The sequence below is a fragment of the Ambystoma mexicanum genome, chromosome 2q, assembly GCF_040938575.1.
Source record: "Ambystoma mexicanum isolate Mex_15411 chromosome 2q, UKY_AmexF1_1, whole genome shotgun sequence".
In the NCBI taxonomy this organism is placed as follows: Eukaryota; Metazoa; Chordata; class Amphibia; order Caudata; family Ambystomatidae; genus Ambystoma; species Ambystoma mexicanum.
Window position 1 is genome coordinate 1,469,926,376 of NC_090924.1, and position 23,483 is coordinate 1,469,949,858.

The window sequence follows — 23,483 nt, forward strand, 5'->3', positions numbered from 1 at the left end:
AAGTAGAAGTGACTGCTAGATCCTGCACAGTACTAACCCAGACTCCCATTGGAGAAGTAGAAGTGACCGCTAGATTCTGCACAGTACTAACCCAGACTCCCATTGGAGAAGTAGAAGTGACTGCTAGATCCTGCACAGTACTAACCCAGACTCCCATTGGAGAAGTAGAAGTGACTGCTAGATCCGGCACAGTACTAACCCAGACTCCCATTGGAGAAGTAGAAGTGACTGCTAGATTCGGCACAGTACTAACCAAGGCTCCTATTGGAGAAGTAGAAGTGACCGCTAGATTCTGCACAGTACTAACCCAGACTGCCATTGGAGAAGTAGAAGTGACTGCTAGATCCTGCGCAGTACTAACCCATACTCCCATTGGAGAAGTAGAAGTGACCGCTAGATTCGGCACAGTACTAACCCAGACTCCCATTGGAGAAGTAGAAGTGACTGCTAGATTCGGCACAGTACTAACCCAGACGCCCATTGGAGAAGTAGAAGTGACTGCTAGATCCTGCACAGTACTAACCCAGACTCCCATTGGAGAAGTAGAAGTGACTGCTAGATTCGGCACAGTACTAACCCAGACTCCCATTGGAGAAGTAGAAGTGACTGCTAGATCCGGCACAGTACTAACCCAGACTCCCATCGGAGAAGTAGAAGTGACTGCTATATCCTGCACAGTACTAACCCAGGCTCCCATTGGAGAAGTAGAAGTGACTGCTAGATTCGGCACAGTACTAACCCAGACTCCCATTGGAGAAGTAGAAGTGACCGCTATTTCGGCACAGTACTAACCCAGACTCCCATTGGAGAAGTAGAAGTGCCCGCTAGATCCTGCACAGTACTAACCTAGACTCCCATTGGAGAAGTAGAAGTGACTGCTAGATCCGGCACAGTACTAACCCAGACTCCCATCAGAGAAGTAGAAGTGACTGCTAGATCCTGCACAGTACTAACCTAGGCTCCCATTGGAGAAGTAGAAGTGACTGCTAGATCTGGCACAGTACTAACCCAGACTCCCATTGGAGAAGTAGAAGTGACTGCTAGATCCTGCACAGTACTAACCTAGGCTCCTATTGGAGAAGTAGAAGTGACTGCTAGATCCAGCACAGTACTAACCCAGACTACCATTGGAGAAGTAGAAGTGACTGCTAGATCCTGCACAGTACTAACCTAGGCTCCTATTGGAGAAGTAGAAGTGACTGCTAGACCCGGCACAGTACTAACCCAGACTCCCATTGGAGAAGTGGAAGTGTCAGATGGATCCTGCATGGTACTAACCGAGACTCCTGTTGGAGAAGTGGAAGTGTCTGATGGATCCTGCACGGTACTAACTGAGACTCCCATTGGAGAAGTAGAAGTGACTGCTAGATCCTGCACAGTACTAACTGAGACTCCCATTGGAGAAGTAGAAGTGACTGCTAGATCCTGCACAGTACTAACCAAGGCTCCTATTGGAGAAGTAGAAGTGACTGCTAGATCCTGCACAGTACTAACACAGAATCCCATTGGAGAAGTAGAAGTGACTGCTAGATCCTGCACAGTTCTAACCTAGGCTCCTATTGGAGAAGTAGAAGTGACTGCTACATCCTGCACAGTACTAACCCAGACTCCCATTGGAGAAGTAGAAGTGACTGCTAGATCCTGCACAGTACTAACTTAGACTCCCATTGGAGAAGTAGAAGTGACTGCTAGATCCTGCACAGTACTAACCTAGGCTCCTATTGGAGAAGTAGAAGTGACTGCTAGATCCTGCACAGTACTAACCAAGGCTCCTATTGGAGAAGTAGAAGTGACTGCTAGATCCTGCACAGTACTAACCCACGCTCCCATTGGAGAAGTAGAAGTGACTGCTAGATCCTGCACAGTACTAACCTAGGCTCCCATTGGAGAAGTAGAAGTGACTGCTAGATCCTGCACAGTACAAACCCAGGCTCCCATTGGAGAAGTAGAAGTGACTGCTAGATCCTGCACAGTACTAACCCAGGCTCCCATTGGAGAAGTAGAAGTGACCGCTAGATCCTGCACAGTACTAACCTAGGCTCCCATTGGAGAAGTAGAAGTGACCCCTAGATCCTGCACAGTACTAACCCAGACTCCCATTGGAGAAGTAGAAGTGACTGCTAGATCCTGCACAGTACTAACCTAGACTCCCATTGGAGAAGTAGAAGTGACTGCTAGATCCTGCACAGTACTAACCTAGGCTCCCATTGGAGAAGTAGAAGTGACCCCTAGATCCTGCACAGTACTAACCTAGGCTCCCATTGGAGAAGTAGAAGTGACCGCTAGATCCTGCACAGTACTAACCCAGACTCCCATTGGAGAAGTAGAAGTGACTGCTAGATCCTGCACAGTACTAACCCAGACTCCCATTGGAGAAGTAGAAGTGACCGCTAGATTCGGCACAGTACTAACCCAGACTCCCATTGGAGAAGTAGAAGTGACCGCTAGATTCGGCACAGTACTAACCCAGACTCCCATTGGAGAAGTAGAAGTGACCGCTAGATCCTGCACAGTACTAACCAAGGCTTCCATTGGAGAAGTAGAAGTGACCGCTAGATTCGGCACAGTACTAACCCAGACTCCCATTGGAGAAGTAGAAGTGACCGCTAGATCCTGCACAGTACTAACCCAGACTCCCATTGGAGAAGTAGAAGTGACTGCTAGATCCTGCACAGTACTAACCCAGGCTCCCATTGGAGAAGTAGAAGTGACTGCTAGATCCTGCACAGTACTAACCCAGGCTCCCATTGGAGAAGTAGAAGTGACTGCTAGATCCTGCACAGTACTAACCTAGGCTCCCATTGGAGAAGTAGAAGTGACTGCTAGATCCTGCACAGTACTAACCTAGGCTCCCATTGGAGAAGTAGAAGTGACAGCTATATCCTGCACAGTACTAAGCTAGTCTCTCATTGGAGAAGTAGAAGTGACTGCTAGATCCTGCACAGTACTAACCTAGGCTCCTATTGGAGAAGTAGAAGTGCCACTAGATTTGGCACAGTACTAACCCAGACTCCCATTGGAGAAGTAGAAGTGACAGCTTGATTCGGCACAGTACTAACCAAGACTCCTATTGGAGAAGTAGAAGTGACTGCTAGATCCTGCACAGTACTAACCTAGGCTCCCATTGGAGAAGTAGAAGTGACTGCTAGATCCTGCACAGTACTAACCTAGGCTCCCATTGGAGACGTAGAAGTGACTGCTAGATCCGGCACAGTACTAACCCAGACTCCCATTGGAGAAGTAGAAGTGACTGCTAGATCCTGCACAGTACTAACCCAGACTCCCATTGGAGAAGTAGAAGTGACTGCTAGATCCTGCACAGTACTAACCCAGACTCCCATTGGAGAAGTAGAAGTGACTGCTAGATCCGGCACAGTACTAACCCAGACTCCCATTGGAGAAGTAGAAGTGACTGCTAGATTCGGCACAGTACTAACCCAGGCTCCCATTGGAGAAGTAGAAGTGACTGCTAGATCCTGCACAGTACTAACCTAGGCTCCCATTGGAGAAGTAGAAGTGACTGCTAGATCATGCACAGTACTAACCCAGACTCCCATTGGAGAAGTAGAAGTGACTGCTAGATCCTGCACAGTACTAACCTAGGCTCCCATTGGAGAAGTAGAAGTGACTGCTAGATCATGCACAGTAGTAACCCGGACTCACATTGGAGAAGCAGAAGTGACTGTTAGATCCTGCAAAGTACTAACCTAGGCTCCTATTGGAGAAGTAGAAGTGACTGCTAGATCCTGCACAGTACTAACCTAGGCTCTCATTGGAGAAGTAGAAGTGACTGCTAGATTCTGCACAGTACTAATCTAGGCTCCCATTGGAGAAGTAGAAGTGACTTCTAGATCCTGCACAGTACTAACCCAGACTCTCATTGGAGAAGTAGAAGTGACTGCTAGATCCTGCACAGTACTAACCTAGGCTCCTATTGGAGAAGTAGAAGTGACTGCTAGATCCTGCACAGTACTAAACCAGACTCCCATTGGAGAAGTAGAAGTGATTACTCGATCCGGCACAGTACTAACCTAGACTCCCATTGGAGAAGTAGAAGTGACCGCTAGATCCGGCAGAGTACTAACCCAGACTCCCATTGGAGAAGTAGAAGTGACCGCTAGATTCGGCACAGTACTAACTGAGACTCCCATTGGAGAAGTAGAAGTGACTGCTAGATCCTGCACAGTACTAACCCAGATGCCCATTGGAGAAGTAGAAGTGACCGCTAGATCTGGCACAGTACTAACCCAGACTCCCATTGGAGAAGTAGAAGTGACTGCTAGATTCGGCACAGTACTAACTTAGACTCCCATTGGAGAAGTAGAAGTGACTGCTAGATCCTGCACAGTAATAACCTAGGCTCCCATTGGAGAAGTAGAAGTGACTGCTAGATCCTGCACAGTACTAACCTAGGCTCCTATTGGAGAAGTAGAAGTGACTGCTAGATCCTGCACAGTACTAACCTAGGCTCCCATTGGAGAAGTAGAAGTGACTGCTAGATCCTGCACAGTACTATCCTAGGCTCCTATTGGAGAAGAAGAAGTGACTGCTAGATCCTGCACAGTACTAACCTAGGCTCCTATTGGAGAAGTAGAAGTGACTGCTAGATCCTGCACAGTACTAACCTAGGCTCCCATTGGAGAAGTAGGAGTGACTGCTAGATCCTGCACAGTACTAACCTAGGCTCCCATTGGAGAAGTAGACGTGACTGCTAGATCCTGCACATTACTAACCTAGGCTCCTATTGGAGAAGTAAAATTGACTGCTAGATCCTGCACAGTACTAACCTAGGCTCCCATTGGAGAAGTAGAAGTGACTGCTAGATTCGGCACAGTACTAACCCAGACGCCCATTGGAGAAGTAGAAGTGACTGCTAGATCCTGCACAGTACTAACCCAGACTCCCATTAGAGAAGTAGAAGTGACTGCTAGATTCGGCACAGTACTAACTCAGACTCCCATTAGAGAAGTAGAAGTGACTGCTAGATTCGGCACAGTACTAACCCAGTCTCCCATTGGAAAAGTAGAAGTGACTGCTAGATTTGGCACAGTACTAACCCAGACGCCCATTGGAGAAGTAGAAGTGACTGCTAGATTCTGCACAGTACTAACCCAGACTCCCATTGGAGAAGTAGAAGTGACTGCTAGATTCGGCACAGTACTAACCCAGGCTCCCATTGTAGAAGTAGATGTGACTGCTAGATCCGGCACAGTACTAACCTAGGCTCCCATTGGAGAAGTAGAAGTGACCGCTAGATTCGGCACAGTACTAACCCAGACTCCCATTGGAGAAGTAGAAGTGACCGCTAGATCCGGCACAGTACTAACCCAGACTCCCGTTGGAGAAGTAGAAGTGACTGTTAGATCCGGCACAGTACTAACCCAGACTCCCATTGGAGAAGTAGAAGTGACTGCTAGATTCGGCACAGTACTAACCAAGGCTCCTATTGGAGAAGTAAAAGTGACCGCTAGATTCTGCACAGTACTAAGCCAGACTCCCATTGGAGAAGTAGAAGTGACTGCTAGATCCTGCACAGTACTAACCCAGACTCCCATTGGAGAAGTAGAAGTGACCGCTAGATTCTGCACAGTACTAACCCAGACTCCCATTGGAGAAGTAGAAGTGACTGCTAGATCCTGCACAGTACTAACCTAGGCTCCCATTGGAGAAGTAGAAGTGACCCCTAGATCCTGCACAGTACTAACCTAGGCTCCCATTGGAGAAGTAGAAGTGACCGCTAGATCCTGCACAGTACTAACCCAGACTCCCATTGGAGAAGTAGAAGTGACTGCTAGATCCTGCACAGTACTAACCCAGACTCCCATTGGAGAAGTAGAAGTGACCACTAGATTCGGCACAGTACTAACCCAGACTCCCATTGGAGAAGTAGAAGTGACCGCTAGATTCGGCACAGTACTAACCCAGACTCCCATTGGAGAAGTAGAAGTGACCGCTAGATCCTGCACAGTACTAACCAAGGCTTCCATTGGAGAAGTAGAAGTGACCGCTAGATTCGGCACAGTACTAACCCAGACTCCCATTGGAGAAGTAGAAGTGACCGCTAGATCCTGCACAGTACTAACCCAGACTCCCATTGGAGAAGTAGAAGTGACTGCTAGATCCTGCACAGTACTAACCCAGGCTCCCATTGGAGAAGTAGAAGTGACTGCTAGATTCTGCACAGTACTAACCCAGGCTCCCATTGGAGAAGTAGAAGTGACTGCTAGATCCTGCACAGTACTAACCTAGGCTCCCATTGGAGAAGTAGAAGTGACTGCTAGATCCTGCACAGTACTAACCTAGGCTCCCATTGGAGAAGTAGAAGTGACAGCTATATCCTGCACAGTACTAAGCTAGGCTCTTATTGGAGAAGTAGAAGTGACTGCTAGATCCTGCACAGTACTAACCTAGGCTCCTATTGGAGAAGTAGAAGTGCCACTAGATTTGGCACAGTACTAACCCAGACTCCCATTGGAGAAGTAGAAGTGACTGCTAGATTCGGCACAGTACTAACCAAGACTCCTATTGGAGAAGTAGAAGTGACTGCTAGATCCTGCACAGTACTAACCTAGGCTCCCATTGGAGAAGTAGAAGTGACTGCTAGATCCTGCACAGTACTAACCTAGGCTCCCATTGGAGAAGTAGAAGTGACTGCTAGATCCTGCACAGTACTAACCTAGGCTCCCATTGGAGACGTAGAAGTGACTGCTAGATCCTGCACAGTACTAACCCAGACTCCCATTGGAGAAGTAGAAGTGACTGCTAGATCCTGCACAGTACTAACCCAGACTCCCATTGGAGAAGTAGAAGTGACTGCTAGATCCTGCACAGTACTAACCCAGACTCCCATTGGAGAAGTAGAAGTGACTGCTAGATCCGGCACAGTACTAACCCAGACTCCCATTGGAGAAGTAGAAGTGACTGCTAGATTCGGCACAGTACTAACCCAGGCTCCCATTGAAGAAGTAGAAGTGACTGCTAGATCCTGCGCAGTACTAACCTAGGCTCCCATTGGAGAAGTAGAAGTGACTGCTAGATCATGCACAGTACTAACCCAGACTCCCATTGGAGAAGTAGAAGTGACTGCTAGATCCTGCACAGTACTAACCCAGACTCCCATTGGAGAAGTAGAAGTGACTGCTAGATCCTGCACAGTACTAACCTAGGCTCCCATTGGAGAAGTAGAAGTGACTGCTCGATCCTGCACAGTACTAACCCAGACTCCCATTGGAGAAGAAGAAGTGACTGCTAGATCCTGCACAGTACTAACCCAGACTGCCATTGGAGAAGTAGAATTGGCTGCTAGATGCTGCACAGTAGTAACCCGGACTCACATTGGAGAAGCAGAAGTGACTGTTAGATCCTGCAAAGTACTAACCTAGGCTCCTATTGGAGAAGTAGAAGTGACTGCTAGATCCTGCACAGTACTAACCTAGGCTCTCATTGGAGAAGTAGAAGTGACTGCTAGATTCTGCACAGTACTAATCTAGGCTCCCATTGGAGAAGTAGAAGTGACTGCTAGATCCTGCACAGTACTAACCCAGACTCTCATTGGAGAAGTAGAAGTGACTGCTAGATCCTGCACAGTACTAACCTAGGCTCCTATTGGAGAAGTAGAAGTGACTGCTAGATCCTGCACAGTACTAAACCAGACTCCCATTGGAGAAGTAGAAGTGATTACTCGATCCGGCACAGTACTAACCTAGACTCCCATTGGAGAAGTAGAAGTGACCGCTAGATCCGGCAGAGTACTAACCCAGACTCCCATTGGAGAAGTAGAAGTGACCGCTAGATTCGGCACAGTACTAACTGAGACTCCCATTGGAGAAGTAGAAGTGACTGCTAGATCCTGCACAGTACTAACCCAGATGCCCATTGGAAAAGTAGAAGTGACCACTAGATCTGGCACAGTACTAACCCAGACTCCCATTGGAGAAGTAGAAGTGACTGCTAGATTCGGCACAGTACTAACTTAGACTCCCATTGGAGAAGTAGAAGTGACTGCTAGATCCTGCACAGTAATAACCTAGGCTCCCATTGGAGAAGTAGAAGTGACTGCTAGATCCTGCACAGTACTAACCTAGGCTCCTATTGGAGAAGTAGAAGTGACTGCTAGATCCTGCACAGTACTAACCTAGGCTCCCATTGGAGAAGTAGAAGTGACTGCTAGATCCTGCACAGTACTATCCTAGGCTCCTATTGGAGAAGAAGAAGTGACTGCTAGATCCTGCACAGTACTAACCTAGGCTCCTATTGGAGAAGTAGAAGTGACTGCTAGATCCTGCACAGTACTAACCTAGGCTCCCATTGGAGAAGTAGGAGTGACTGCTAGATCCTGCACAGTACTAACCTAGGCTCCCATTGGAGAAGTAGACGTGACTGCTAGATCCTGCACATTACTAACCTAGGCTCCTATTGGAGAAGTAAAATTGACTGCTAGATCCTGCACAGTACTAACCTAGGCTCCCATTGGAGAAGTAGAAGTGACTGCTAGATTCGGCACAGTACTAACCCAGACGCCCATTGGAGAAGTAGAAGTGACTGCTAGATCCTGCACAGTACTAACCCAGACTCCCATTAGAGAAGTAGAAGTGACTGCTAGATTCGGCACAGTACTAACTCAGACTCCCATTAGAGAAGTAGAAGTGACTGCTAGATTCGGCACAGTACTAACCCAGTCTCCCATTGGAAAAGTAGAAGTGACTGCTAGATTTGGCACAGTACTAACCCAGACGCCCATTGGAGAAGTAGAAGTGACTGCTAGATCCTGCACAGTACTAACCCAGACTCCCATTGGAGAAGTAGAAGTGACTGCTAGATTCGGCACAGTACTAACCCAGGCTCCCATTGTAGAAGTAGATGTGACTGCTAGATCCGGCACAGTACTAACCTAGGCTCCCATTGGAGAAGTAGAAGTGACCGCTAGATTCGGCACAGTACTAACCCAGACTCCCATTGGAGAAGTAGAAGTGACCGCTAGATCCGGCACAGTACTAACCCAGACTCCCGTTGGAGAAGTAGAAGTGACTGTTAGATCCGGCACAGTACTAACCCAGACTCCCATTGGAGAAGTAGAAGTGACTGCTAGATTCGGCACAGTACTAACCAAGGCTCCTATTGGAGAAGTAAAAGTGACCGCTAGATTCTGCACAGTACTAACCCAGACTCCCATTGGAGAAGTAGAAGTGACTGCTAGATCCTTCACAGTACTAAGCCAGACTCCCATTGGAGAAGTAGAAGTGACTGCTAGATCCTGCACAGTACTAACCCAGACTCCCATTGGAGAAGTAGAAGTGACCGCTAGATTCTGCACAGTACTAACCCAGACTCCCATTGGAGAAGTAGAAGTGACTGCTAGATCCTGCACAGTACTAACCCAGACTCCCATTGGAGAAGTAGAAGTGACTGCTAGATCCGGCACAGTACTAACCCAGACTCCCATTGGAGAAGTAGAAGTGACTGCTAGATTCGGCACAGTACTAACCAAGGCTCCTATTGGAGAAGTAGAAGTGACCGCTAGATTCTGCACAGTACTAACCCAGACTGCCATTGGAGAAGTAGAAGTGACTGCTAGATCCTGCGCAGTACTAACCCATACTCCCATTGGAGAAGTAGAAGTGACCGCTAGATTCGGCACAGTACTAACCCAGACTCCCATTGGAGAAGTAGAAGTGACTGCTAGATTCGGCACAGTACTAACCCAGACGCCCATTGGAGAAGTAGAAGTGACTGCTAGATCCTGCACAGTACTAACCCAGACTCCCATTGGAGAAGTAGAAGTGACTGCTAGATTCGGCACAGTACTAACCCAGACTCCCATTGGAGAAGTAGAAGTGACTGCTAGATCCGGCACAGTACTAACCCAGACTCCCATCGGAGAAGTAGAAGTGACTGCTATATCCTGCACAGTACTAACCCAGGCTCCCATTGGAGAAGTAGAAGTGACTGCTAGATTCGGCACAGTACTAACCCAGACTCCCATTGGAGAAGTAGAAGTGACCGCTATTTCGGCACAGTACTAACCCAGACTCCCATTGGAGAAGTAGAAGTGACCGCTAGATCCTGCACAGTACTAACCTAGACTCCCATTGGAGAAGTAGAAGTGACTGCTAGATCCGGCACAGTACTAACCCAGACTCCCATCAGAGAAGTAGAAGTGACTGCTAGATCCTGCACAGTACTAACCTAGGCTCCCATTGGAGAAGTAGAAGTGACTGCTAGATCTGGCACAGTACTAACCCAGACTCCCATTGGAGAAGTAGAAGTGACTGCTAGATCCTGCACAGTACTAACCTAGGCTCCTATTGGAGAAGTAGAAGTGACTGCTAGATCCAGCACAGTACTAACCCAGACTACCATTGGAGAAGTAGAAGTGACTGCTAGATCCTGCACAGTACTAACCTAGGCTCCTATTGGAGAAGTAGAAGTGACTGCTAGACCCGGCACAGTACTAACCCAGACTCCCATTGGAGAAGTGGAAGTGTCAGATGGATCCTGCATGGTACTAACCGAGACTCCTGTTGGAGAAGTGGAAGTGTCTGATGGATCCTGCACGGTACTAACTGAGACTCCCATTGGAGAAGTAGAAGTGACTGCTAGATCCTGCACAGTACTAACTGAGACTCCCATTGGAGAAGTAGAAGTGACTGCTAGATCCTGCACAGTACTAACCAAGGCTCCTATTGGAGAAGTAGAAGTGACTGCTAGATCCTGCACAGTACTAACACAGAATCCCATTGGAGAAGTAGAAGTGACTGCTAGATCCTGCACAGTTCTAACCTAGGCTCCTATTGGAGAAGTAGAAGTGACTGCTACATCCTGCACAGTACTAACCCAGACTCCCATTGGAGAAGTAGAAGTGACTGCTAGATCCTGCACAGTACTAACTTAGACTCCCATTGGAGAAGTAGAAGTGACTGCTAGATCCTGCACAGTACTAACCTAGGCTCCTATTGGAGAAGTAGAAGTGACTGCTAGATCCTGCACAGTACTAACCAAGGCTCCTATTGGAGAAGTAGAAGTGACTGCTAGATCCTGCACAGTACTAACCCACGCTCCCATTGGAGAAGTAGAAGTGACTGCTAGATCCTGCACAGTACTAACCTAGGCTCCCATTGGAGAAGTAGAAGTGACTGCTAGATCCTGCACAGTACAAACCCAGGCTCCCATTGGAGAAGTAGAAGTGACTGCTAGATCCTGCACAGTACTAACCCAGGCTCCCATTGGAGAAGTAGAAGTGACCGCTAGATCCTGCACAGTACTAACCTAGGCTCCCATTGGAGAAGTAGAAGTGACCCCTAGATCCTGCACAGTACTAACCCAGACTCCCATTGGAGAAGTAGAAGTGACTGCTAGATCCTGCACAGTACTAACCTAGACTCCCATTGGAGAAGTAGAAGTGACTGCTAGATCCTGCACAGTACTAACCTAGGCTCCCATTGGAGAAGTAGAAGTGACCCCTAGATCCTGCACAGTACTAACCTAGGCTCCCATTGGAGAAGTAGAAGTGACCGCTAGATCCTGCACAGTACTAACCCAGACTCCCATTGGAGAAGTAGAAGTGACTGCTAGATCCTGCACAGTACTAACCCAGACTCCCATTGGAGAAGTAGAAGTGACCGCTAGATTCGGCACAGTACTAACCCAGACTCCCATTGGAGAAGTAGAAGTGACCGCTAGATTCGGCACAGTACTAACCCAGACTCCCATTGGAGAAGTAGAAGTGACCGCTAGATCCTGCACAGTACTAACCAAGGCTTCCATTGGAGAAGTAGAAGTGACCGCTAGATTCGGCACAGTACTAACCCAGACTCCCATTGGAGAAGTAGAAGTGACCGCTAGATCCTGCACAGTACTAACCCAGACTCCCATTGGAGAAGTAGAAGTGACTGCTAGATCCTGCACAGTACTAACCCAGGCTCCCATTGGAGAAGTAGAAGTGACTGCTAGATCCTGCACAGTACTAACCCAGGCTCCCATTGGAGAAGTAGAAGTGACTGCTAGATCCTGCACAGTACTAACCTAGGCTCCCATTGGAGAAGTAGAAGTGACTGCTAGATCCTGCACAGTACTAACCTAGGCTCCCATTGGAGAAGTAGAAGTGACAGCTATATCCTGCACAGTACTAAGCTAGTCTCTCATTGGAGAAGTAGAAGTGACTGCTAGATCCTGCACAGTACTAACCTAGGCTCCTATTGGAGAAGTAGAAGTGCCACTAGATTTGGCACAGTACTAACCCAGACTCCCATTGGAGAAGTAGAAGTGACAGCTTGATTCGGCACAGTACTAACCAAGACTCCTATTGGAGAAGTAGAAGTGACTGCTAGATCCTGCACAGTACTAACCTAGGCTCCCATTGGAGAAGTAGAAGTGACTGCTAGATCCTGCACAGTACTAACCTAGGCTCCCATTGGAGACGTAGAAGTGACTGCTAGATCCGGCACAGTACTAACCCAGACTCCCATTGGAGAAGTAGAGGTGACTGCTAGATCCTGCACAGTACTAACCCAGACTCCCATTGGAGAAGTAGAAGTGACTGCTAGATCCTGCACAGTACTAACCCAGACTCCCATTGGAGAAGTAGAAGTGACTGCTAGATCCGGCACAGTACTAACCCAGACTCCCATTGGAGAAGTAGAAGTGACTGCTAGATTCGGCACAGTACTAACCCAGGCTCCCATTGGAGAAGTAGAAGTGACTGCTAGATCCTGCACAGTACTAACCTAGGCTCCCATTGGAGAAGTAGAAGTGACTGCTAGATCATGCACAGTACTAACCCAGACTCCCATTGGAGAAGTAGAAGTGACTGCTAGATCCTGCACAGTACTAACCTAGGCTCCCATTGGAGAAGTAGAAGTGACTGCTAGATCATGCACAGTAGTAACCCGGACTCACATTGGAGAAGCAGAAGTGACTGTTAGATCCTGCAAAGTACTAACCTAGGCTCCTATTGGAGAAGTAGAAGTGACTGCTAGATCCTGCACAGTACTAACCTAGGCTCTCATTGGAGAAGTAGAAGTGACTGCTAGATTCTGCACAGTACTAATCTAGGCTCCCATTGGAGAAGTAGAAGTGACTGCTAGATCCTGCACAGTACTAACCCAGACTCTCATTGGAGAAGTAGAAGTGACTGCTAGATCCTGCACAGTACTAACCTAGGCTCCTATTGGAGAAGTAGAAGTGACTGCTAGTTCCTGCACAGTACTAAACCAGACTCCCATTGGAGAAGTAGAAGTGATTACTCGATCCGGCACAGTACTAACCTAGACTCCCATTGGAGAAGTAGAAGTGACCGCTAGATCCGGCAGAGTACTAACCCAGACTCCCATTGGAGAAGTAGAAGTGACCGCTAGATTCGGCACAGTACTAACTGAGACTCCCATTGGAGAAGTAGAAGTGACTGCTAGATCCTGCACAGTACTAACCCAGATGCCCATTGGAGAAGTAGAAGTGACCGCTAGATCTGGCACAGTACTAACCCAGACTCCCATTGGAGAAGTAGAAGTGACTGCTAGATTCGGCACAGTACTAACTTAGACTCCCATTGGAGAAGTAGAAGTGACTGCTAGATCCTGCACAGTAATAACCTAGGCTCCCATTGGAGAAGTAGAAGTGACTGCTAGATCCTGCACAGTACTAACCTAGGCTCCTATTGGAGAAGTAGAAGTGACTGCTAGATCCTGCACAGTACTAACCTAGGCTCCCATTGGAGAAGTAGAAGTGACTGCTAGATCCTGCACAGTACTATCCTAGGCTCCTATTGGAGAAGAAGAAGTGACTGCTAGATCCTGCACAGTACTAACCTAGGCTCCTATTGGAGAAGTAGAAGTGACTGCTAGATCCTGCACAGTACTAACCTAGGCTCCCATTGGAGAAGTAGGAGTGACTGCTAGATCCTGCACAGTACTAACCTAGGCTCCCATTGGAGAAGTAGACGTGACTGCTAGATCCTGCACATTACTAACCTAGGCTCCTATTGGAGAAGTAAAATTGACTGCTAGATCCTGCACAGTACTAACCTAGGCTCCCATTGGAGAAGTAGAAGTGACTGCTAGATTCGGCACAGTACTAACCCAGACGCCCATTGGAGAAGTAGAAGTGACTGCTAGATCCTGCACAGTACTAACCCAGACTCCCATTAGAGAAGTAGAAGTGACTGCTAGATTCGGCACAGTACTAACTCAGACTCCCATTAGAGAAGTAGAAGTGACTGCTAGATTCGGCACAGTACTAACCCAGTCTCCCATTGGAAAAGTAGAAGTGACTGCTAGATTTGGCACAGTACTAACCCAGACGCCCATTGGAGAAGTAGAAGTGACTGCTAGATTCTGCACAGTACTAACCCAGACTCCCATTGGAGAAGTAGAAGTGACTGCTAGATTCGGCACAGTACTAACCCAGGCTCCCATTGTAGAAGTAGATGTGACTGCTAGATCCGGCACAGTACTAACCTAGGCTCCCATTGGAGAAGTAGAAGTGACCGCTAGATTCGGCACAGTACTAACCCAGACTCCCATTGGAGAAGTAGAAGTGACCGCTAGATCCGGCACAGTACTAACCCAGACTCCCGTTGGAGAAGTAGAAGTGACTGTTAGATCCGGCACAGTACTAACCCAGACTCCCATTGGAGAAGTAGAAGTGACTGCTAGATTCGGCACAGTACTAACCAAGGCTCCTATTGGAGAAGTAAAAGTGACCGCTAGATTCTGCACAGTACTAAGCCAGACTCCCATTGGAGAAGTAGAAGTGACTGCTAGATCCTGCACAGTACTAACCCAGACTCCCATTGGAGAAGTAGAAGTGACCGCTAGATTCTGCACAGTACTAACCCAGACTCCCATTGGAGAAGTAGAAGTGACTGCTAGATCCTGCACAGTACTAACCTAGGCTCCCATTGGAGAAGTAGAAGTGACCCCTAGATCCTGCACAGTACTAACCTAGGCTCCCATTGGAGAAGTAGAAGTGACCGCTAGATCCTGCACAGTACTAACCCAGACTCCCATTGGAGAAGTAGAAGTGACTGCTAGATCCTGCACAGTACTAACCCAGACTCCCATTGGAGAAGTAGAAGTGACCGCTAGATTCGGCACAGTACTAACCCAGACTCCCATTGGAGAAGTAGAAGTGACCGCTAGATTCGGCACAGTACTAACCCAGACTCCCATTGGAGAAGTAGAAGTGACCGCTAGATCCTGCACAGTACTAACCAAGGCTTCCATTGGAGAAGTAGAAGTGACCGCTAGATTCGGCACAGTACTAACCCAGACTCCCATTGGAGAAGTAGAAGTGACCGCTAGATCCTGCACAGTACTAACCCAGACTCCCATTGGAGAAGTAGAAGTGACTGCTAGATCCTGCACAGTACTAACCCAGGCTCCCATTGGAGAAGTAGAAGTGACTGCTAGATCCTGCACAGTACTAACCCAGGCTCCCATTGGAGAAGTAGAAGTGGCTGCTAGATCCTGCACAGTACTAACCTAGGCTCCCATTGGAGAAGTAGAAGTGACTGCTAGATCCTGCACAGTACTAACCTAGGCTCCCATTGGAGAAGTAGAAGTGACAGCTATATCCTGCACAGTACTAAGCTAGTCTCTCATTGGAGAAGTAGAAGTGACTGCTAGATCCTGCACAGTACTAACCTAGGCTCCTATTGGAGAAGTAGAAGTGCCACTAGATTTGGCACAGTACTAACCCAGACTCCCATTGGAGAAGTAGAAGTGACAGCTTGATTCGGCACAGTACTAACCAAGACTCCTATTGGAGAAGTAGAAGTGACTGCTAGATCCTGCACAGTACTAACCTAGGCTCCCATTGGAGAAGTAGAAGTGACTGCTAGATCCTGCACAGTACTAACCTAGGCTCCCATTGGAGACGTAGAAGTGACTGCTAGATCCGGCACAGTACTAACCCAGACTCCCATTGGAGAAGTAGAAGTGACTGCTAGATCCTGCACAGTACTAACCCAGACTCCCATTGGAGAAGTAGAAGTGACTGCTAGATCCTGCACAGTACTAACCCAGACTCCCATTGGAGAAGTAGAAGTGACTGCTAGATCCGGCACAGTACTAACCCAGACTCCCATTGGAGAAGTAGAAGTGACTGCTAGATTCGGCACAGTACTAACCCAGGCTCCCATTGGAGAAGTAGAAGTGACTGCTAGATCCTGCACAGTACTAACCTAGGCTCCCATTGGAGAAGTAGATGTGACTGCTAGATCATGCACAGTACTAACCCAGACTCCCATTGGAGAAGTAGAAGTGACTGCTAGATCCTGCACAGTACTAACCTAGGCTCCCATTGGAGAAGTAGAAGTGACTGCTAGATCATGCACAGTAGTAACCCGGACTCACATTGGAGAAGCAGAAGTGACTGTTAGATCCTGCAAAGTACTAACCTAGGCTCCTATTGGAGAAGTAGAAGTGACTGCTAGATCCTGCACAGTACTAACCTAGGCTCTCATTGGAGAAGTAGAAGTGACTGCTAGATTCTGCACAGTACTAATCTAGGCTCCCATTGGAGAAGTAGAAGTGACTGCTAGATCCTGCACAGTACTAACCCAGACTCTCATTGGAGAAGTAGAAGTGACTGCTAGATCCTGCACAGTACTAACCTAGGCTCCTATTGGAGAAGTAGAAGTGACTGCTAGATCCTGCACAGTACTAAACCAGACTCCCATTGGAGAAGTAGAAGTGATTACTCGATCCGGCACAGTACTAACCTAGACTCCCATTGGAGAAGTAGAAGTGACCGCTAGATCCGGCAGAGTACTAACCCAGACTCCCATTGGAGAAGTAGAAGTGACCGCTAGATTCGGCACAGTACTAACTGAGACTCCCATTGGAGAAGTAGAAGTGACTGCTAGATCCTGCACAGTACTAACCCAGATGCCCATTGGAGAAGTAGAAGTGACCGCTAGATCTGGCACAGTACTAACCCAGACTCCCATTGGAGAAGTAGAAGTGACTGCTAGATTCGGCACAGTACTAACTTAGACTCCCATTGGAGAAGTAGAAGTGACTGCTAGATCCTGCACAGTAATAACCTAGGCTCCCATTGGAGAAGTAGAAGTGACTGCTAGATCCTGCACAGTACTAACCTAGGCTCCTATTGGAGAAGTAGAAGTGACTGCTAGATCCTGCACAGTACTAACCTAGGCTCCCATTGGAGAAGTAGAAGTGACTGCTAGATCCTGCACAGTACTATCCTAGGCTCCTATTTGGAGAAGAAGAAGTGACTGCTAGATCCTGCACAGTACTAACCTAGGCTCCTATTGGAGAAGTAGAAGTGACTGCTAGATCCTGCACAGTACTAACCTAGGCTCCCATTGGAGAAGTAGGAGTGACTGCTAGATCCTGCACAGTACTAACCTAGGCTCCCATTGGAGAAGTAGACGTGACTGCTAGATCCTGCACATTACTAACCTAGGCTCCTATTGGAGAAGTAAAATTGACTGCTAGATCCTGCACAGTACTAACCTAGGCTCCCATTGGAGAAGTAGAAGTGACTGCTAGATTCGGCACAGTACTAACCCAGACGCCCATTGGAGAAGTAGAAGTGACTGCTAGATCCTGCACAGTACTAACCCAGACTCCCATTAGAGAAGTAGAAGTGACTGCTAGATTCTGCACAGTACTAACTCAGACTCCCATTAGAGAAGTAGAAGTGACTGCTAGATTCGGCACAGTACTAACCCAGTCTCCCATTGGAAAAGTAGAAGTGACTGCTAGATTTGGCACAGTACTAACCCAGACGCCCATTGGAGAAGTAGAAGTGACTGCTAGATTCTGCACAGTACTAACCCAGACTCCCATTGGAGAAGTAGAAGTGACTGCTAGATTCGGCACAGTACTAACCCAGGCTCCCATTGTAGAAGTAGATGTGACTGCTAGATCCGGCACAGTACTAACCTAGGCTCCCATTGGAGAAGTAGAAGTGACCGCTAGATTCGGCACAGTACTAACCCAGACTCCCATTGGAGAAGTAGAAGTGACCGCTAGATCCGGCACAGTACTAACCCAGACTCCCGTTGGAGAAGTAGAAGTGACTGTTAGATCCGGCACAGTACTAACCCAGACTCCCATTGGAGAAGTAGAAGTGACTGCTAGATTCGGCACAGTACTAACCAAGGCTCCTATTGGAGAAGTAAAAGTGACCGCTAGATTCTGCACAGTACTAAGCCAGACTCCCATTGGAGAAGTAGAAGTGACTGCTAGATCCTGCACAGTACTAACCCAGACTCCCATTGGAGAAGTAGAAGTGACCGCTAGATTCTGCACAGTACTAACCCAGACTCCCATTGGAGAAGTAGAAGTGACTGCTAGATCCTGCACAGTACTAACCCAGACTCCCATTGGAGAAGTAGAAGTGACTGCTAGATCCGGCACAGTACTAACCCAGACTCCCATTGGAGAAGTAGAAGTGACTGCTAGATTCGGCACAGTACTAACCAAGGCTCCTATTGGAGAAGTAGAAGTGACCGCTAGATTCTGCACAGTACTAACCCAGACTGCCATTGGAGAAGTAGAAGTGACTGCTAGATCCTGCGCAGTACTAACTCATACTCCCATTGGAGAAGTAGAAGTGACCCCTAGATTCGGCACAGTACTAACCCAGACTCCCATTGGAGAAGTAGAAGTGACTGCTAGATTCGGCACAGTACTAACCCAGACGCCCATTGGAGAAGTAGAAGTGACTGCTAGATCCTGCACAGTACTAACCCAGACTCCCATTGGAGAAGTAGAAGTGACCGCTAGATTCGGCCCAGTACTAACCCAGACTCCCATTGGAGAAGTAGAAGTGACTGCTAGATTTGGCACACTACTAACCCAGACTCCCATTGGAGAAGTAGAAGTGACTGCTAGATCCGGCACAGTACTAACCCAGATGCCCATTGGAGAAGTAGAAGTAACTGCTAGATTCGGCACAGTACTAACCCAGACTCCCATTGGAGAAGTAGAAGTGACCGCTAGATCCTGCACAGTACTAACCCAGACTCCCATTGGAGAAGTAGAAGTGACTGCTAGATTCGGCACAGTACTAACCCAGACTCCCATTGGAGAAGTAGAAGTGACTGCTAGATTCGGCACAGTACTAACCTAGGCTCCTATTGGAGAAATAGAAGTGACTGCTAGATTCGGCACAGTACTAACCCAGACTCCCATTGGAGAAGTAGAAGTGACTGCTAGATTCGGCACAGTACTAACCCAGACTCCCATTGGAGAAGTAGAAGTGACCGCTAGATTCTGCACAGTACTAACCCAGACCTCCATTGGAGAATTAGAAGTGACTGCTAGATCATGCACAGTACTAACCCAGACTCCCATTGGAGAAGTAGAAGTGACTGCTAGATTCGGCACAGTACTAACCCAGACTCCCATTGGAGAAGTAGAAGTGACCGCTAGATTCGGCACAGTACTAACCCAGACTCCCTTTGGAGAAGTAAAAGTGACCGCTAGATCCTGCACAGTACTAACCCAGACTCCCATTGGAGAAGTAGAAGTGACTGGTAGATTCGGCACAGTACTAACCCAGACTCCCATTGGAGAAGTAGAATTGACCACTAGATTCGGCACAGTACTAACCTAGGCTGCTATTGGAGAAGTAGAAGTGACTGCTAATTTCGGCACAGTACTAACCCAGACTCCCATTGGAGAAGTAGAAGTGACTGCTAAATTCGGCACAGTACTAACCTAGGCTCCCATTGGAGAAGTAGAAGTGACTGCTAGATCCTGCACAGTACTAACCCAGACTCCCATTGGAGAAGTAGAAGTGACTGCTAGATTCGGCACAGTACTAACCTAGGCTCCTATTGGAGAAGTAGAAGTGACAGCTAGATTCTGCACAGTACTAACCTAGGCTCCCATTGGAGAAGTAGAAGTGACCGCTAGATTCAGCAAAGTACTAACCCAGACTCCCATTGGAGAAGTAGAAGTGACCGCTAGATTCGGCACAGTACTAACCCAGACTCCCATTGGACATGTAGAAGTGACTGCTAGATTCGGCACAGTACTAACCCAGACTCCCATTGGAGAAGAAGAAGTGACTGCTAGATTCGGCACAGTACTAACCAAGGCTCCCAGTGGAGAAGTAGAAGTGACCGCTAGATTCGGCACAGTACTAACCCAGACTCCCATTGGAGAAGTAGAAGTGACTGCTAGATTCGGCACAGTGCTAACCCAGACTCCCATTGGAGAAGTAGAAGTGACTGCTAGATTTGGCACAGTGCTAACCCAGACTCCCATTGGAGAAGTAGAAGTGACTGCTAGATCCTGCACAGTGCTAACCCAGGCTCCCATTGGAGAAGTAGAAGTGACTGCTAGATCCTGCACAGTACTAACCTAGGCTCCTATTGGAGAAGTAGAAGTGACTGCTAGATTGGGCATAGTACTAACCAAGGCTCCCAGTGGAGAAGTAGAAGTGACCGCTAGATTCGGCACAGTACTAACCCAGACTCCTATTGGAGAAGTAGAAATGACTGCTAGATTTGGCACAGTACTAACCCAGACTCCCATTGGAGAAGTAGAAGTGACTGCTAGATTTGGCACAGTACTAACCCAGACTCCCATTGGAGAAGTAGAAGTGACTGCTATATCCTGCACAGTACTAACCCAGGCTCCCATTGGAGAAGTAGAAGTGACTGCTAGATTTGGCACAGTACTAACCCAGACTCCCATTGGAGAAGTAGAAGTGACTGCTAGATCCTGCACATTACTAACCCAGACTCCCATTGGAGAAGTAGAAGTGACTGCTAGATTTGGCACAGTACTAACCCAGGCTCCCACTGGAGAAGTAGAAGTGACTGCTAGATTCGGTACAGTACTAACCAAGGCTCCCAGTGGAGAAGTTGAAGTGACCGCTAGATTCGGCACAGTACTAACCCAGACTCCCATTGGAGAAGTAGAAGTGACCGCTAGATTCGGCACAGTACTAACCCAGACTCCCATTGGAGAATTAGAAGTGACTGCTAGATTTGGCACAGTACTAACCCAGACTCCCATTGGAGAAGTAGAAGTGACTGCTAGATCCTGCACAGTACTAACCCAGGATCCTATTGGAGAAGTAGAAGTGACTGCTAGATCCTGCACAGTACTAACCTAGGCTCCCATTGGAGAAGTAGAAGTGACCGCTAGATTCGGCACTGTACTAACCCAGACTCCCATTGGAGAAGTAGAAGTGACTGCTCGATTCGGCACAGTACTAACCCAGACTCCCATTGGAGAAGTAGAAGTGACTGCTAGATTTGGCACAGTACTAACCCAGACTCCTATTGGAGAAGTAGAAGTGACCACTACATTTGGCACATTACTAACCAAGGCTCCTATTGGAAAGTAGAAGGGACCGCTAGATTCTGTCCAGTACTTACCGAGACTCCCATTGGAGAAGTGGAAGTGTCAGATGGATCCTGCACGGTACTAACTGAGACTCCCATTGGAGAAGTAGAAGTGACCACTAGATTTGGCACAGTGCTAACCCAGACTCCCATTGGAGAAGTAGAAGTGACTGCTAGATTTGACACAGTGCTAACCCAGACTCCCATTGGAGAAGTAGAAGTGACTGCTAGATCCTGCACAGTGCTAACCCAGGCTCCCATTGGAGAAGTAGAAGTGACTGCTAGATCCTGCACAGTACTAACCTAGGCTCCTATTGGAGAAGTAGAAGTGACTGCTAGATTGGGCATAGTACTAACCAAGGCTCCCAGTGGAGAAGTAGAAGTGACCGCTAGATTCGGCACAGTACTAACCCAGACTCCTATTGGAGAAGTAGAAATGACTGCTAGATTTGGCACAGTACTAACCCAGACTCCCATTGGAGAAGTAGAAGTGACTGCTAGATTTGGCACAGTACTAACCCAGACTCCCATTGGAGAAGTAGAAGTGACTGCTATATCCTGCACAGTACTAACCCAGGCTCCCATTGGAGAAGTAGAAGTGACTGCTAGATTTGGCACAGTACTAACCCAGACTCCCATTGGAGAAGTAGAAGTGACTGCTAGATCCTGCACATTACTAACCCAGACTCCCATTGGAGAAGTAGAAGTGACTGCTAGATTTGGCACAGTACTAACCCAGGCTCCCACTGGAGAAGTAGAAGTGACTGCTAGATTCGGTACAGTACTAACCAAGGCTCCCAGTGGAGAAGTTGAAGTGACCGCTAGATTCGGCACAGTACTAACCCAGACTCCCATTGGAGAAGTAGAAGTGACCGCTAGATTCGGCACAGTACTAACCCAGACTCCCATTGGAGAATTAGAAGTGACTGCTAGATTTGGCACAGTACTAACCCAGACTCCCATTGGAGAAGTAGAAGTGACTGCTAGATCCTGCACAGTACTAACCCAGGCTCCTATTGGAGAAGTAGAAGTGACTGCTAGATCCTGCACAGTACTAACCTAGGCTCCCATTGGAGAAGTAGAAGTGACCGCTAGATTCGGCACTGTACTAACCCAGACTCCCATTGGAGAAGTAGAAGTGACTGCTCGATTCGGCACAGTACTAACCCAGACTCCCATTGGAGAAGTAGAAGTGACTGCTAGATTTGGCACAGTACTAACCCAGACTCCTATTGGAGAAGTAGAAGTGACCACTACATTTGGCACATTACTAACCAAGGCTCCTATTGGAAAGTAGAAGGGACCGCTAGATTCTGTCCAGTACTTACCGAGACTCCCATTGGAGAAGTGGAAGTGTCAGATGGATCCTGCACGGTACTAACTGAGACTCCCATTGGAGAAGTAGAAGTGACCACTAGATTCGGCACAGTACTAACCAAGGCTCCTATTGGAGAAGTAGAAGTGACCATTAGATTTGGCACAGTACTAACCAAGGCTCCTATTGGTGAAGTAGAAGTGACCACTAGATTCGGCACAGTACTAACCAAGGCTCCTATTGGAGAAGTAGAAGTGACTGCTAGATCCTGCACAGTACTAACCCAGGCTCCTATTGGAGAAGTAGAAGTGACCACTAGATTCGGCACAGTACTAACCAAGGCTCCTATTGGTGAAGTAGAAGTGACCACTAGATTCGGCACAGTACTAACCAAGGCTCCCATTGGAGAAGTAGAAGTGACCGCTAGATTCGACACAGTACTAACCAAGGCTCCTATTGGAGAGGTAGAAGTGACCGCTAGATTCGGCACAGTACTAACCCAGACTCCTATTGGAGAGGTAGAAGTGACCGCTAGATTCGACACAGTACTAACCAAGGCTCCTATTGGAGAGGTAGAAGTGACCGCTAGATTCGGCACAGTACTAATCAAGGCTCCTATTGGAGAGGTAGAAGTGACCGCTAGATTCGGCACAGTACTAACCCAGACTCCCATTGGAGAGGTAGAAGTGACCACTAGATTCGGCACAGTACTAACCCATTGAAGGTTGTAAATATGTAGATTTTGACACAAAGGAATGTGGATTCTTTGGGAAGCTCCAAAGTGACTACAAGGTTTGCTTTAAAACAACAACTTCTGGGGTTTGATGAAAATCCCAAACA

The 23,483-nt window shown here is 47.8% G+C and overlaps 1 protein-coding gene across 1 annotated transcript in view; it reads right to left on the reverse strand.

The window, feature by feature from the left end:
- The window catches only part of LOC138568896 (vomeronasal type-2 receptor 26-like), a 287,522-nt gene that overhangs the window by 188,501 nt on the left and 75,538 nt on the right, over window positions 1–23,483 (reverse strand). The window lies entirely within an intron of this gene.